The 13,999-nt window shown below is 41.3% G+C and overlaps 1 protein-coding gene and 1 non-coding gene across 3 annotated transcripts in view; one reads left to right on the top strand and one right to left on the bottom strand.

The window, feature by feature from the left end:
- Positions 1–13,999, bottom strand: part of MLH1 (mutL homolog 1) — a 71,458-nt gene that overhangs the window by 24,925 nt on the left and 32,534 nt on the right. The window lies entirely within an intron of this gene.
- Positions 9,176–9,248, top strand: TRNAG-UCC (transfer RNA glycine (anticodon UCC)). The gene has a single exon. It is a non-coding gene; the product is annotated as a tRNA-Gly (tRNA).

Genomic DNA, 13,999 nt, shown 5'->3' with positions numbered 1-13,999 from the left:
CAGGCGAAGGAGCAAGGTAAAAACCCACCCGACCTAACAAATGAAGAGGAAATAGGCAGTCTACCTGAAAACGAATTCAGAATAATGATAGTAAAGATGATCCAAAAATCTTGGAAAGAGAATAGACAAATTGCAAGAAACATTTAACAAGACCTAGAAGAAATAAAGAGGAAGCAAGCAACAATGAGCAACATAATAAATGAAATTAAAAATACTCTAGGGGGAGCGAGAAGATGGCAGAAGAGTAAGACGCGGGGATCACCTTCCTCCTCACAGATACATCAGAAATACATCTACACGTGGAACTTCTCCTATAGAACACCCACCGAACGCTGGCAGAAGACCTCAGACCTCCCAAAAGGCAAGAAACTCCCCACGTACCTGGGTAGGGCAAAAGAAAAAAGAATAAACAGAGACAAAAGAATAGGGACGGGACCTAAACCAGTGGGAGGGAGCCGTGAAGGAGGAAAGGTTGCCACACACTAGGAGCCCCTTCGTGGGCAGAGACTGCGGGTGGCGGAGGCGGAAGCTTTGGAGCCGCGGAGGAGAGCGCAGCAACAGGGTGCAGAGGGCAAAGCAGAGAGATTCCTGCAGAGGATCGGTGCCGACCGGCACTCACCAGCCCGAGAGGCTTGTCTGCTCACCCGCCGGGGGCAGGCGGGGCTGGGAACTGAGCCTCAGTGGATCCCAGGGAAAGATCTGGAGTTGGCAGAGTGAAAACAGCCTGAAGGGGTTAGTGCACCACAGCTAGCCGGGAGGGAGTCCAGTTGAAGTCTGCAGCTGCCGAAGAGGCAAGAGACCTTTTCTTCCCTCTTTACCTCCTGGTGTGCGAGTAGAGGGGATTAAGCGCACCACTTAAAGGAGCCCCAGAAACGGGCGCGGAGCTGCTGAAGAGACAAGAGACTTTTTCTTGCCTCTTTGCTTCCTCGGGCTCAAGGAGAGGGGATTAAGAGCACCATGTAAAGGAGCTCCAGAAACGGGCTTGAGCCGCGGCTGTCGGCACAGACAGTAGAGACGGGTGTGGGACGCTAAGGTTGCTGCTTCCACCACCAAGAGGCCTGTGTGCGAGCACAGGTCACTCTCCACACCGCCCCTCCCGGGAGCCCGTGCAGCCCGCCACTGCCGGGGTCCCGGGATCCAGGGACAGCTTCCCCGGGAAAACACACGGTGCGCCTCGGGCCGGTGCAGCGTCATGCCGGCCTCTGACATCGCAGGCTCGCCCCGCATCCGTGCCCCTCCCTCCCCCTGGCCTGAGTGAGCCAGAGACCACGAATCAGCTGCTCCTTTAACCCCATCCTGTCTGAGCGAAGGGCAGACGCCCTTGGACGACCTACGAGCAGAGGCGGGGCCAAGTCCAAAGCTGAACCCCAGGAGCTGTACGAACAAAGAGAGGGGGAGGTCTCTCCCAGCAGCCTCAGAAGCAGCAGATTAAAGCTCCACAGTCAACTTGAAGTGCCCTGCATCTGTGGAAAACCTGAATAGACAGCAAAATATCCCAAGTTGAGGAGGTGGACTTTGGGAGCAAGATATACTATTATTTTCCCCTTTTGTCTTTTTGTGAGTGTGTATGTGGATGCTGCTGTGTGAGATTTTGTCTGTATAGCTTTGTTTTCACCATTTGTCCTAGGGTTAGACCGATCCGTTTTTTTTGGCTTTTTTTTCTTTAATAGAAATTTTTCTTCTTAATATTATTTTTTATTTTAATAATTATATTTTATCCTACTTTATTTTGTCTTCTCCCTTTCTTTCTTCCTTTCTTCCCTCCTTTCTTTCCTACTTCCCTCCTTCCCTCCTTCCTTTCTCCCTCCCTTCCTTTCTCCCTCCCTTCCTCCCTCCCTCCCTTCCTCCCTTCCTTTCTTCCTCCCTTCCTTCCCTACCTTGCTCCCTTCCTTTCTTTCCTTTCTATTTCTTTCTCCCTTTTATTTTGAGCCGTGTGGATTAAAGGCTCTTGGCACTCCAGCCAGATGTCAAGGCTGTGTCTCTGAGGTGGGAGAACCAACTTCGGAACACTGGTCCACAAGAGACCTCCCAGCTCCACGTAATATCAAACGGTGAAAATCTCCCAGAGACCTCCATCTCAACACCAAGACCCAGCTTCACCCAAGGACCAGCAACGAACAGTGCTGGACACCCTATCCCCAACAAAGAGCATGACAGGTCTACAGCCCCATCCATTAGCAGAGGGGATGCCTAAAATCATAAGGCTACCAACATCCCCAAACACACCACCAGACATGGACCTGCCCACCAGAAAGACAAGATCCAGGCTCATCCACTGGAACAGAGGAACTAGTCTCCCCAACCAGGAAACCTGCTCAACCCACTGAACCAACTTCAGCCACTGGGGACAGCCACCAAAAACAGAGGGAACTACGAACCTGCAGCCTGCAAAAAGGAGATCCCAAACACAGTAAGATAAGCAAAATGAGAAGACAGAAAAACACACAGCAGATGAAGGAGCAAGATAAAAACACACCAGACCTAACAAATGAAGAGATAGTAGCCAGTTTACCTGAAAAAGAATTCAGAATAATGATAGTAAAGATGATTCAAAACCTTAGAAATAGAATAGACAAATTGCAAGAAACAGTTAACAAGGACCTAGAAGAAATAAAGAGGAAGCAATTAACGATGAGCAACACAATAAATGAAATGAAAAATACTCTAGATGGGACCAATAGCAGAATAACTGAGGCAGAAGGACGGATAAGTGACCTGGAAGATAAAATAGTGGAAATAACTACTGAAGAGCAGAATAAAGAAAAAAGAATGAAAAGAACTGGACAGTCTCAGAGACCTCTGGGACAACATTAAACGCACCAACATTCGAATTATAGGGGTCTCAGAAGAAGAAGAGAAAAAGAAAGGGACTGAGAAAATATTTGAAGAGATTATAGTTGAAAACTTCCCTAATATAGGAAAGGAAATAGTCAATCAAGTCCAGGAAGCACAGAGAGTCCCATACAGGATAAACCCAAGGATAAACACGCCAAGACACATAATAATCAAACAGTCAAAAATTAAATACAAAGAAAACATATTAGAAGCAGCAAGGGAAAAACAACAAATAACACACAAGGGAATCCCTATAAGGTTAACAGCTGATCGTTCAGCAGAAACTCTACAAGCCAGAAGGGAGTGGCAGGACATATTTAAAGTGATGAAGGAGAAAAACTTACAACCAAGATTACTCTACCCAGCAAAGATCTCATTCAGATTTGATGGAGAAATTAAAACCTTTACAGACAAGCAAAAGCTGAGTTCAGCACCACCAAACCAGCTTTACAACAAATGTTAAAGGAACTTCTCTAAGCAAGAAACACAAGGGAAGGGAAAGACCTACAAGAACAACCCAAAACAATTAAGTAAATGATAATAGGAACATACATATCGATAATTACCTTAAATGTAAATGGATTAAATGCTCCCACCAAAAGACACAGACTGGGTGAATGGATAAAAAAACAAGACCCATATATATGTTGTCTACAAGAGACCCACTTCAGACCTAGGGACACTTACAGACTGAAAGTGAGGGGATGGAAAAAGATATTCCATGCAAATGGAAATCAGAAGAAAGCTGGAGTAGCAATTCTCATATCAGACAAAATAGACTTTAAAATAAAAACTATTACAACAGACAAAGAAGGACACTACATAATGATCCAGGGATCGATGCATGAAGAAGATATAACAATTGTAAATATTTATGCACCCAACATAGGACCACCTCAATACATAAGGCACATACTAACAGCCATAAACGAGGAAATCGACAGTAACACAATCATAGTAGGGGACTTTAACAACCCACTGTCACCAATGGACACATCATCCAAAATGAAAATAAATAAGGAAACACAAGCTTTAAATGATACATTGCAAAAGATGGATTTACTTGATATTTATAGGACATTCCACCCCAAAACAACAGAATACACATTCTTCTCAAGTGCTCATGGAACATTCTCCAAGATAGATCATATCTTGGGTCACAAATCTAGCCTTGGCAAATTTAAGAAAATTGAAATCGTATCAAGTATCTTTTCTGACCACAACGCTATGAGACTAGATATCAATTACAGGAAAAGATCTGTAAAAAATACAAACACATGGAGGCTAAACAATACACTACTTAATAACGAAGTGATCACTGAAGAAATCAAAGAGGAAATGAAAAAGTACTTAGAAACAAATGACAATGGAGACACGACGACCATAAACCTATGGGATGCAGCAAAAGAAGTTCTAAGAGGGAAGTTATTAGCAATACAATCCTACCTTAAGAAACAGGAAACATCTTGAACAAACAACCTAACCTTGCACCTAAAGCAATTAGAGAAAGAACAACAAAAAAAAAACCCAAAGTTAGCAGAAGGAAAGAAATCATAAATATCAGATCAGAAATAAATGAGAAAGAAATGAAGGAAACAATAGCAAAGATCAATAAAACTAAAAGCTGGTTCTTTGAGAAGATAAATAAAATTGATAAACCATTAGCCAGACTCATCAAGAAAAAAAGGGAGAAGACTCAAATCAATAGAATTAGAAATGAAAAAGGAGATGTAACAACTGACACTGCAGAAATACAAAAGATCATGAGAGATTACTACAAGCAACTCTATGCCAATAAAATGGACAACCTGGAAGAAACGGACAAATTCTTAGAAATGCACAAGCTGCCGAGACTGAACCAGGAAGAAATAGAAAATATGAACAGACCAATCACAAGCACTGAAATTGAAACTGTGATTAAAAATCTTCCAACAAACAAAAGCCCAGGACCAGATGGCTTCACAGGTGAATTCTATCAAACATTTAGAGAAGAGCTAACACCTATCCTTCTCAAAGTCTTCCAAAAGACAGCAGAGGGAGGAACACTCCCAAACTCATTCTGTGAGGCCACCGTCACCCTGATACCAAAACCAGACAAAGACGTCACAAAGAAAGAAAACTACACGCCAATATCACTGAAGAACACAGATGCAAAAATCCTCAACAAAATACTAGCAAACAGAATCCAACAGCACATTAAAAGGATCATACACCATGAACAAGTGGGGTTTATTCCAGGAATGCAAGGATTCTTCAATATATGCAAATCAATCAACGTGATACACCATATCAACAAACTGAAGGAGAAAAACCATGTGATCATCTCAATAGATGCAGAGAAAGCTTTTGACAAAATTCAACACCCATTTATGATCAAAACCCTGCAGAAAGTAGTCATAGAGGGAACTTTCCTCAACATAATAAAGGCCATATATGACAAAACCACAGCCAGCATTGTTCTCAATGGTGAAAAACTGAAACCATTTCCACTAAGATCAGGAACAAGACAAGGTTGCCACCTCTCACCACTCTTATTCAACATAGTTTTGGAAGTTCTAGCCACAGCAATCAGAGAAGAAAAAGAAATAAAAGGAATCCAAATTGGAAAAGAAGTAAAGCTGTCACTGTTTGTAGATGACATCATACTATACATAGAGAATCCTAAGGAAGCTACCAGAAAACTACTAGTGCTAATCAATGAATTTGGTAAAGTAGCAGTATACAAAATTAATACACAGAAATCTCTGGCATTCTTATAACACTAATGATGAAAAATCTGAGAGTGAAATTAAGAAAACAGTCCCATTTACCACTGCAACAAAAAGAATAAAATATCTAGGAATAAACCTACCTAAGGAGACAAAAGACCTGTACGCAGATAACTATAAGACACTGATGAAAGAAATTAAAGATGATACAAATAGATGGAGAAATATACCGTGTTCTCGGATTAGAAGAATCAACATTGTGAAAATGACTCTACTACCCAAAGCAATCTACAGATTCAATGCAATCCCTATCAAACTACCAATGGCATTTTTTTACAGAACTAGAACCAAAAATTTCACAATTTGTATGGAAACACAAAAGACCCCGAATAGCCAACGCAATCTTGAGAACAAAAAATGGAGCTGTAGGAATCAGGCTCCCTGACTTCAGACTATACCACTAAGCTACAGTAATCAGGACAGTATGGTGCACAAAAAACAGAAATATAGATCAATGGAACAGGATAGAAAGCCCAGAGATAAACCCATGCACATATGGTCACCTTATCTTTGATAAAGGAGGGAATAACATACAGTGGAGAAAAGACAGCCTCTTCAATAAGTGATGCTGGGAAAACTGGACAGGTACATGCAGAAGTATGAAATTAGAACACTCCCTAACACCATATACAAAAATAAACTCAAAATGGGTTAAAGACCTACATGTAAGGCCAGACACTATCAAACTCTTAGAGGAAAACATAGGCACAACACTCTATGACATAAATCACAGCAAGATCCTTTTTGACCCACCTCCTAGAGAAATGGAAATAAAAACAAAAATAAACAAATGGGACTTAATGAAAGTTAAAAGCTTTTGCACAGCAAAGGATACCATAAACAAGACCAAAAGACAACCCTCTGAATGCGAGAAAATACAATGAAGCAAATGAAGCAACTGACAAAGGATTAATATCCAAAATTTATAAGCAACTCATGTAGCTCAATAACAAAGAAACAAACAACCCAATCCAAAAATGGGCAGAAGACCTAAATAGACATTTCTCCAAAGAAGATATACAGATAGCCAACAAACACATGAAAGAATGCTCAACATCATTAATCATTAGAGAAATGCAAATCAAAACTACAATGAGATATCTCACACCGGTCAGAATGGCCATCATCAAAAACTCTAGAAACAATAAATGCTGGAGAGGGTGTGGAGAAAAGGGAACACTGTTGCACTGCTGGTGGGAATGTATACTGATACAGCCACTATGGAGAACAGGATGCAGGTTCCTTAAAAAACTACAAATAGAACTACCATACAACCCTGCAATCCCACTACTGGGCACATACCCTGAGAAAACTATAATTCAAAAAGAGTCATGTACCAAAATGTTCACTGCAGCTCTATTTACGATAGCCAGGACATGGAAGCAACCTAAGTGTCCACCAACAGATGAATGGATAAAGAAGATGTGGCACATATATACAATGGAATATTACTCAGCCATAAAAAGAAATGAAACTGAGTTATTTGTAATGAGGTGGATAGACCTGGAGTCTTTCATACAGAGTGAAGTAAGCCAGAAGAAGAAAAACAAATACTGCATGCTAACACATATATATGGAATCTAAGAAAAAAATGTCATGAAGAGATTAGTGGTAGGACGGGAATAAAACACAGACCTACTAGAGCATGACCTTGAGGATACGGGGAGGGGAAAGGGTAAGCGGTGACGAAGTGAGAGAGTGGCAGGGACATATATACACTACCAAATGTAAAACAGATAGCTAGTGGGAAGCAGCCACATAGCACAGGGAGATCAGCTCGGTGCTTTGTGACCACATAGAGGGGTGGGATTGGGAGGGTGGAAGGGAGGGAGGGAGACACAAGAGGGAAGAAATATGGGAACATATGTACAACTGATTCACTTTGTTGTAAAGCAGAAACTAACACACCATTGTAAAACAGTTATACTCCAATAAAGATGTTTTAAAAAAAAGAATTAGAAAAAGAAGAACAAAACCTAGTCAGCAGAAGGAAATACTCAAGATCAGAGAGAAAATAAATAAAATAGAGATTTAAAAAACAATAGAAAAAAATCAATAATACCAAGAGCTGGTTCTTTTAAACAATATCAACAAACTTCTGGCCAGGCTCACCAAGAAGAAAAGAGAGAGAACCCAAATACACAAGAAATGAAAAAGGGGACATAACAACCAACACCACAGAAGTACAAAAAACCATAAGGGAATACTATGAACATGCCAACAAATTCAACAACCTAGAAGAAATAGACAAGTTTCTAGAAACATACAGCCCACCAAAACTGAATCAAGAAGAAACAGATAATTTGAACAGACCAATCACTACTAACAAAAGTCCACGACCAGATGGCTTCACAGGCAAATTCTACCAAACCTACAAAGAAGAACTTATATTGATCCTTCTCAAACTCTTCCAAAAAACTGATGAGAAGAGAACACTCCCAAAGACATTCTATGAAGCCACCATCACCCATGATACTAAAACCAAAGACACCACCAAAAAAGAAAATTAGAGGCCAATATCCTTGATGAATATAGATGTAAAAATTCTCAACAAAATATCAGCAAACCAAATCCAACAATACATAAAAAAGATCATACACCATAGTCAAGTGGGATTCATCCCAAGTTCCCAAGAATGGTTCAACATTCGCAAATCAATGTGATACACCACAGAAACAAAAGAAAACACAAAAACCACATGATCATCTCAATAGATGCAGAGAAAGCATTTGACAAAATTCTACATCCATTCATGATAAAAAAAAAAAAAAAAACTCTTACGAAAGTGGGTATAGAGGAAACATATCTCAACATAATAAAAGCTATTTATGACAAATCCACAGCCCATATAATACTAAACAGTGAAAAGCTGAAAGCCTTCCCGCTAAAATCTGGAAAAAGGCAAGGATGCCCACTCTCGCCTCTTTTATTCAACATACTATTGCAAGGCCTAGTCGCTGCAATCAGATAAGAACTAAAAGATATCCAAGGTAAAACTGTCATTATATGCAGATAACATGATGCTATATACAGAAAACCCTAAAGACTCCACACAAAAACTACGAAAACTGATAAATGAATTCAACAAGGTAGCAGGATACAAGATTAACACACAGAAATTGGTTGCATTTCTTTACACTAACAATGAAATATCAGAGAACGTAAAAAAAAATACCTTTCAAAATCGCAACCCCCAAAATAAAATATTTAGGAATAAACCTGACCAAGGAGGTGAAAAACCTATACACTGAGAACTATAAAACATTAATAAAGGAAACTGAAGAAGATTCAAAGAAGTGGAAATACATCCCATGATCTTGGATTGGAAGAATTAATATTGTTAAAATAGCCATACTTCCCACAACAATCTACAGATTTAATGCAATCCCTATCAAATTACCCATATTTTTCACAGAACTAAAAAAAATAATCGTAAAATTCATATGGAAGCATAAAAGACCCAGAATTGCCAAAGAAATCCTGAAGAAAAAGAACAAAGCAGGAGGCATAACCCTCCCAGACTTCAGACATACTACAAAGTGACAGTAATCAAAACAGCGTGGTATGGGACTTCCCTGGTAATCCAGTGGTTAAGACTCTGCACTTCCAATGCAGGGGGCCCAGGTTCGATCCCTGGTCAGGGAATTATATCCTGCATGCTGCAACCAAGAGCCCACATGCCACAACTAAAGATCCCACATGTCGCAATGAAGATCCCACATGCTGCAACAAACACCCCGTGCAGCCAAATAAACAAACAAAAACAGAACAACAACAACAACAAAAAAACAGTGTGGTATTGGGACAAAAACAGACATATGGATCAATAGATCAGAATAGAGAGCCCAGAAATAAACCCATACACCTATGGTCAATTAATCTTTGACAAAAAAAGCAAGCATATACTATGGGGAAAAGACAGTCTCTTCAGCAAGTGGTACTGGGAAAATTGGACAGCTGCATGTAAATCGATGAAGTTAGAACACTCCCTCTCACCATACACAAAAATAAACTCAAAATGGCTTAAAGGCTTAAACATTAAGACACGACACCATAAAACTCCTAGAAGAGCTCATAGGCAAAACACTCCGACATAAATCATACCAATGTTTTCCTTAGGTCAGTCTCCCAAGGCAATTGAGATAAAAACAAAAATAAACAAATGGGACCTAATCAAACTTAAAAGTTTTTGCACAGCAAAGGAAACCATAAACAGAAGAAAGGTAAGCTACAAACAAGGAGAAAATATTTGCAAACAATGCAACCAATAGGCCTAATATCCAAAATATACAAACAGCTCATACAGTTCAATAACAAAAAAACTAAACAACCCAATCAAACAATGGGCAGAAAACCTAAATAGACATTTCACCAAAGAAGACATATTTAGGTGTTTAACCCATTTTGAGTAAGACCGGATACTAGAAAACTCTTAGAGGAAAACATAGGCAGAACACTCTGACATAAATCACAGTAATATCTTTTTTGATACATCTTCTAGAGTAATAGAAATAAAAACAAAAATAAACAAGTGGGACCTAATTAAACTAAAAGGCTTTTGCATAGCAAAGAAAACTATAAACAAAACGAGAAGATGACCCACAGAATGGGAGAAAATATCTGCAAACAATGTGACCAAAAAGGGATTAATCTCCAAAATATACAAACAGCTTATGTGGCTCAATATCAAAAAAACAAACAACCCAATCAAACAAATGGGCAAAAGACCGAAATAGACAGTTCTTCAAAGAAGACATACAGATGGGCAAGAGGCACATGAAAAGATGCTCAACATCACTAATTATTAAATAAATGCAAATCAAAACTACAATGAGATATCACCTCACACCAGTCAGAATAGCCATCATCAGAAAGTCTACAAATACCAAATGCTGGAGAGGGTGTGGAGAAAAACCCTCCTAGACCACTGGTGGGAATGTTAATTGGTACAACCACTATGGAGAACAGTATGGAAATTCGTTAAGAAACCAAAAACAGAGCTACCATATGATCTAGCAATCCCACTCCTGGGCATGTATCTGGAGAAAAACATGGTTCAAAAGGATATATGAGGGCTTCCCTGGTGGCACAGTGGTTGAGAATCTGCCTGCTAATGCAGGGGACATGGGTTCAAGCCCTGGTCTGGGAAGATCCCATATGCCGCGGAGCAACTAGGCCCGTGAGCCATAACTACTGAGCCTGTGCGTCTGGAGCCTGTGCTCCGCAACAAAAGAGGCCGCGATAGTGAGAGGCCCGCGCACCACGAGGAAGAGTGGCCCCCGCTTGCCACAACAAGAGAAAGCCCTCGCACAGAAACGACCCAACACAGCCAAAAATAAATAAACAAATGTGGGGTTAAAACAAACTATAAAAAAAAGGATACATGCACCCCAATGTTTATATAGCATCACTATTCACAATAGCCAAAACATGGAAGCAACCTAAATGTCCATTGAGAGATGAATGCATAAAGATGTGGCACATACATACCGTGGAATATTACTCAGCCATTAAAAAGAATGAAATGCCATTTGCAGCAACATGGATGCAACTAGAGATTATCATACTAAGTGAAGGAAGTCAGAGCAAGACAAATATTGTATGATATCACTTATATACAGAATCTAAAAAAAATGATATAAACGAACTTATTTACAAAATAGAAACAGACTCACAGACTTAGAGAACAAACTTGGCAGGGAGGGATAGACTGGGAGTTTGGGATTGACATGCCCACACTGCTATATTTAAAATAAATAATAAGGACCTACTGTATAGCACAGGGAACTCTGCTCAATACTCTGTAATAACCTAAATGGGAAAAAAATTTGAAAAAGACTAGATAAATATATCTATTCTTTAGATAGATATATATAACTGAATCACTTTGCTGTACACCTGAAACTAACATACATTGTTAATCAACTATACTCCAATATAAAATAAAATGTTTAAAAATAATAATAAAATTTAAAAGTTTAAATATATATATATATATATATGGGGGGGAGCATTCATAAAAAAATACCACGAGGGCTTCCCTGGTGGCGCAGTGGTTGAGAGTCCGCCTGCCGATGCAGGAGACGCGGGTTCGTGCCCTGGTCCGGGAGGATCCCACATGCCGCGGAGCGGCTAGGCCCGTGAGCCATGGCCGCTGGGCCTGCGCGTCCGGAGCCTGTGCTCCGCAACGGGAGAGGCCGCAGCGGTGGGGGGCCCGCGTACCGCAAAAAAAAAAAAAAAAAATACCACGAGCCCCAAACTGAGGGAAGGTATTTTCACATAACTGATTACTGTCTAGAATAAACATATAAAGAACTTCTAACATCAGTTGGGAAAGACCAAACACCCAACAGAAACATGAGCAGAAAACTAGAACAGGCACTTAAGAGAAGAGGCAATACACCTACTCAGCTTTATCAGTGATCAGGGAAACACAAATGAAAACCACCATTAGGCACCATTTCACAAACACTGAACTGGTAAAAAGTCTGACAATATCAAACACTGGAGAAACAGTGGAGCAAAGCAACTCTCCACACTGCTGGTAAGACCACACACTTAGCGACCCATTTGGAAAACACGCTGACACTTTACAAGCCAGCAGTAACTCTAAGTGTGTGTCTACCCTGCACAGAGCTTCCCGGCCAGTGTGCCAAGCTCCTGATCTGCTCATGTCCAGGAAAGCGGCTGGGGGCTGAGAGGCAGGGGTGATGTCCCTGGAGTCCTCCACATGTCCTTCCATAGCAGAATGAATGACTAAACATGTGGCAAAGTCAGGAAGTGGAATCTATTACAAGCAGAAAAAGTAAACTGGAAAGTAGCAAGATGGATAAATTTTAGGAATATGTGTATACTTATAAATACTGCAGAAAAACATAATATAATTCCCTTTATACAAAGTTTAAAATTTGTACAAGTAAACAAATTTTGTAGGGCTACAAATATGGGTGGTAAAACTATAATAAAAGAAAGGAAATAACAATCACAAAATGTAGTCACAGTGGGCTTCCCTGGTGGCGCAGTGGTTGAGAATCCGCCTGCCGATGCAGGGGACATGGGTTCGTGCCCCGGTCCGGGAAGATCCCACACGCCGCGGAGCGGCTGGGCCCGTGAGCCATGGCCACTGAGCCTGCGCGTCTGGAGCCTGTGCTCCGCAACGGGAGAGGCCACAACAGTGAGAGGCCCGCGTACCACAAAAAAAAAAAAATGTAGTCACAGTTACCCTAAGGGAGGAGGGAAGGGGCTGGACAGTGAAAGCGCACACAGGGCTGCACAGGTGATGGCAATGAGCCGTTCCTTTAAGTTAGCATTCATTTGTTTTCTCCTGTAGATCCTACTTATGTTTCATAAGCACGATTTTGCATCTACTAATTTATCTGAGTGTGTGTGTGTGTGTGTATGTGTATATACATATATATTTAATGGAAGAAGCAAGCATACCACCACAAAGGGGGACAGGGGAGAGGGGGTGGAGACAGCAGGGCAAGGGTCTGGGGACAGCCATAAGCCTGTACATCACATTTTTACTGTACTTTTTTTTTAAGCTTGGACACCACACGAGTTCTCACATTGTTACATAAGTTCTGCAATATTCTCTGCTCCCCACGAAGAGGCTTATTTTCCTCATTTTTAGAATAATTGTTATCCTCTGTTCCCACTGGAAACTCAATGTCTCTACAGGATGTTCTGCGTAGGTGGAAAATGATTATTTTAAAAGCTGGAGAACATCAAATAATCTTGAATAATGAGGCACTGGAGGAAAGAGAAGCAGTGTAATTTACTAAAAGAGGGTCAGAGATTTTTCCATACAGATTTTTCAAAGCTCTGACACATCCACAGGCCACCAAGGGCCAGCCTGGCCAGGGGGCCACGAGGGAGGCGTTGGCTCCCTGCAGGGGGCTCTATCCAGGCAGGAGGTCGACAAGGAGGACAGGCAGGGCTTCTCCTCCCTGGGCTCCATGAGGCTGCTTGCACCCATTCCAGCCTCCTATAAGGACCTCTAGAACCTGTGCTTCATTCCTCTCCTAGTTATGCCCACAGCACTGGAGGTCTGCGGGCGTTTCCCTGCTATTACGCCAGCAGCAAAATAGGACCAAACCCTTTGTGCTTCAAAGCCAAACCACACAGCCGAGTTCAAAACAGCAGCCTAGGGTCTCAGCACATTCTCTGAGAAGCAGCAAGTAAAGCCACCTGAAGGAAGGGTGAGCTAACCTCTGGTTCCTAAGGGCCACGTGTGGAGCTTGCTTCCTGGCAGCCCCCAGGCGCCAGGGCCTCTGGCTGCTGCCTGAGCTGATCAAGCAGCCCTTCCAGGCAGATGTTACCTTGTCACCCTGGTGACGCAGCCTCTGTGTCTGTTCCAAAATGTCCCTCATTCTACCTTGTCACAGCCGGAGATT

Source organism: Kogia breviceps, chromosome 10 (genome assembly GCF_026419965.1).
Source record: "Kogia breviceps isolate mKogBre1 chromosome 10, mKogBre1 haplotype 1, whole genome shotgun sequence".
In the NCBI taxonomy this organism is placed as follows: Eukaryota; Metazoa; Chordata; class Mammalia; order Artiodactyla; family Physeteridae; genus Kogia; species Kogia breviceps.
Note: the sequence above shows the minus strand (reverse complement) of the source record. Positions and strands in the feature narration are given on the sequence as shown.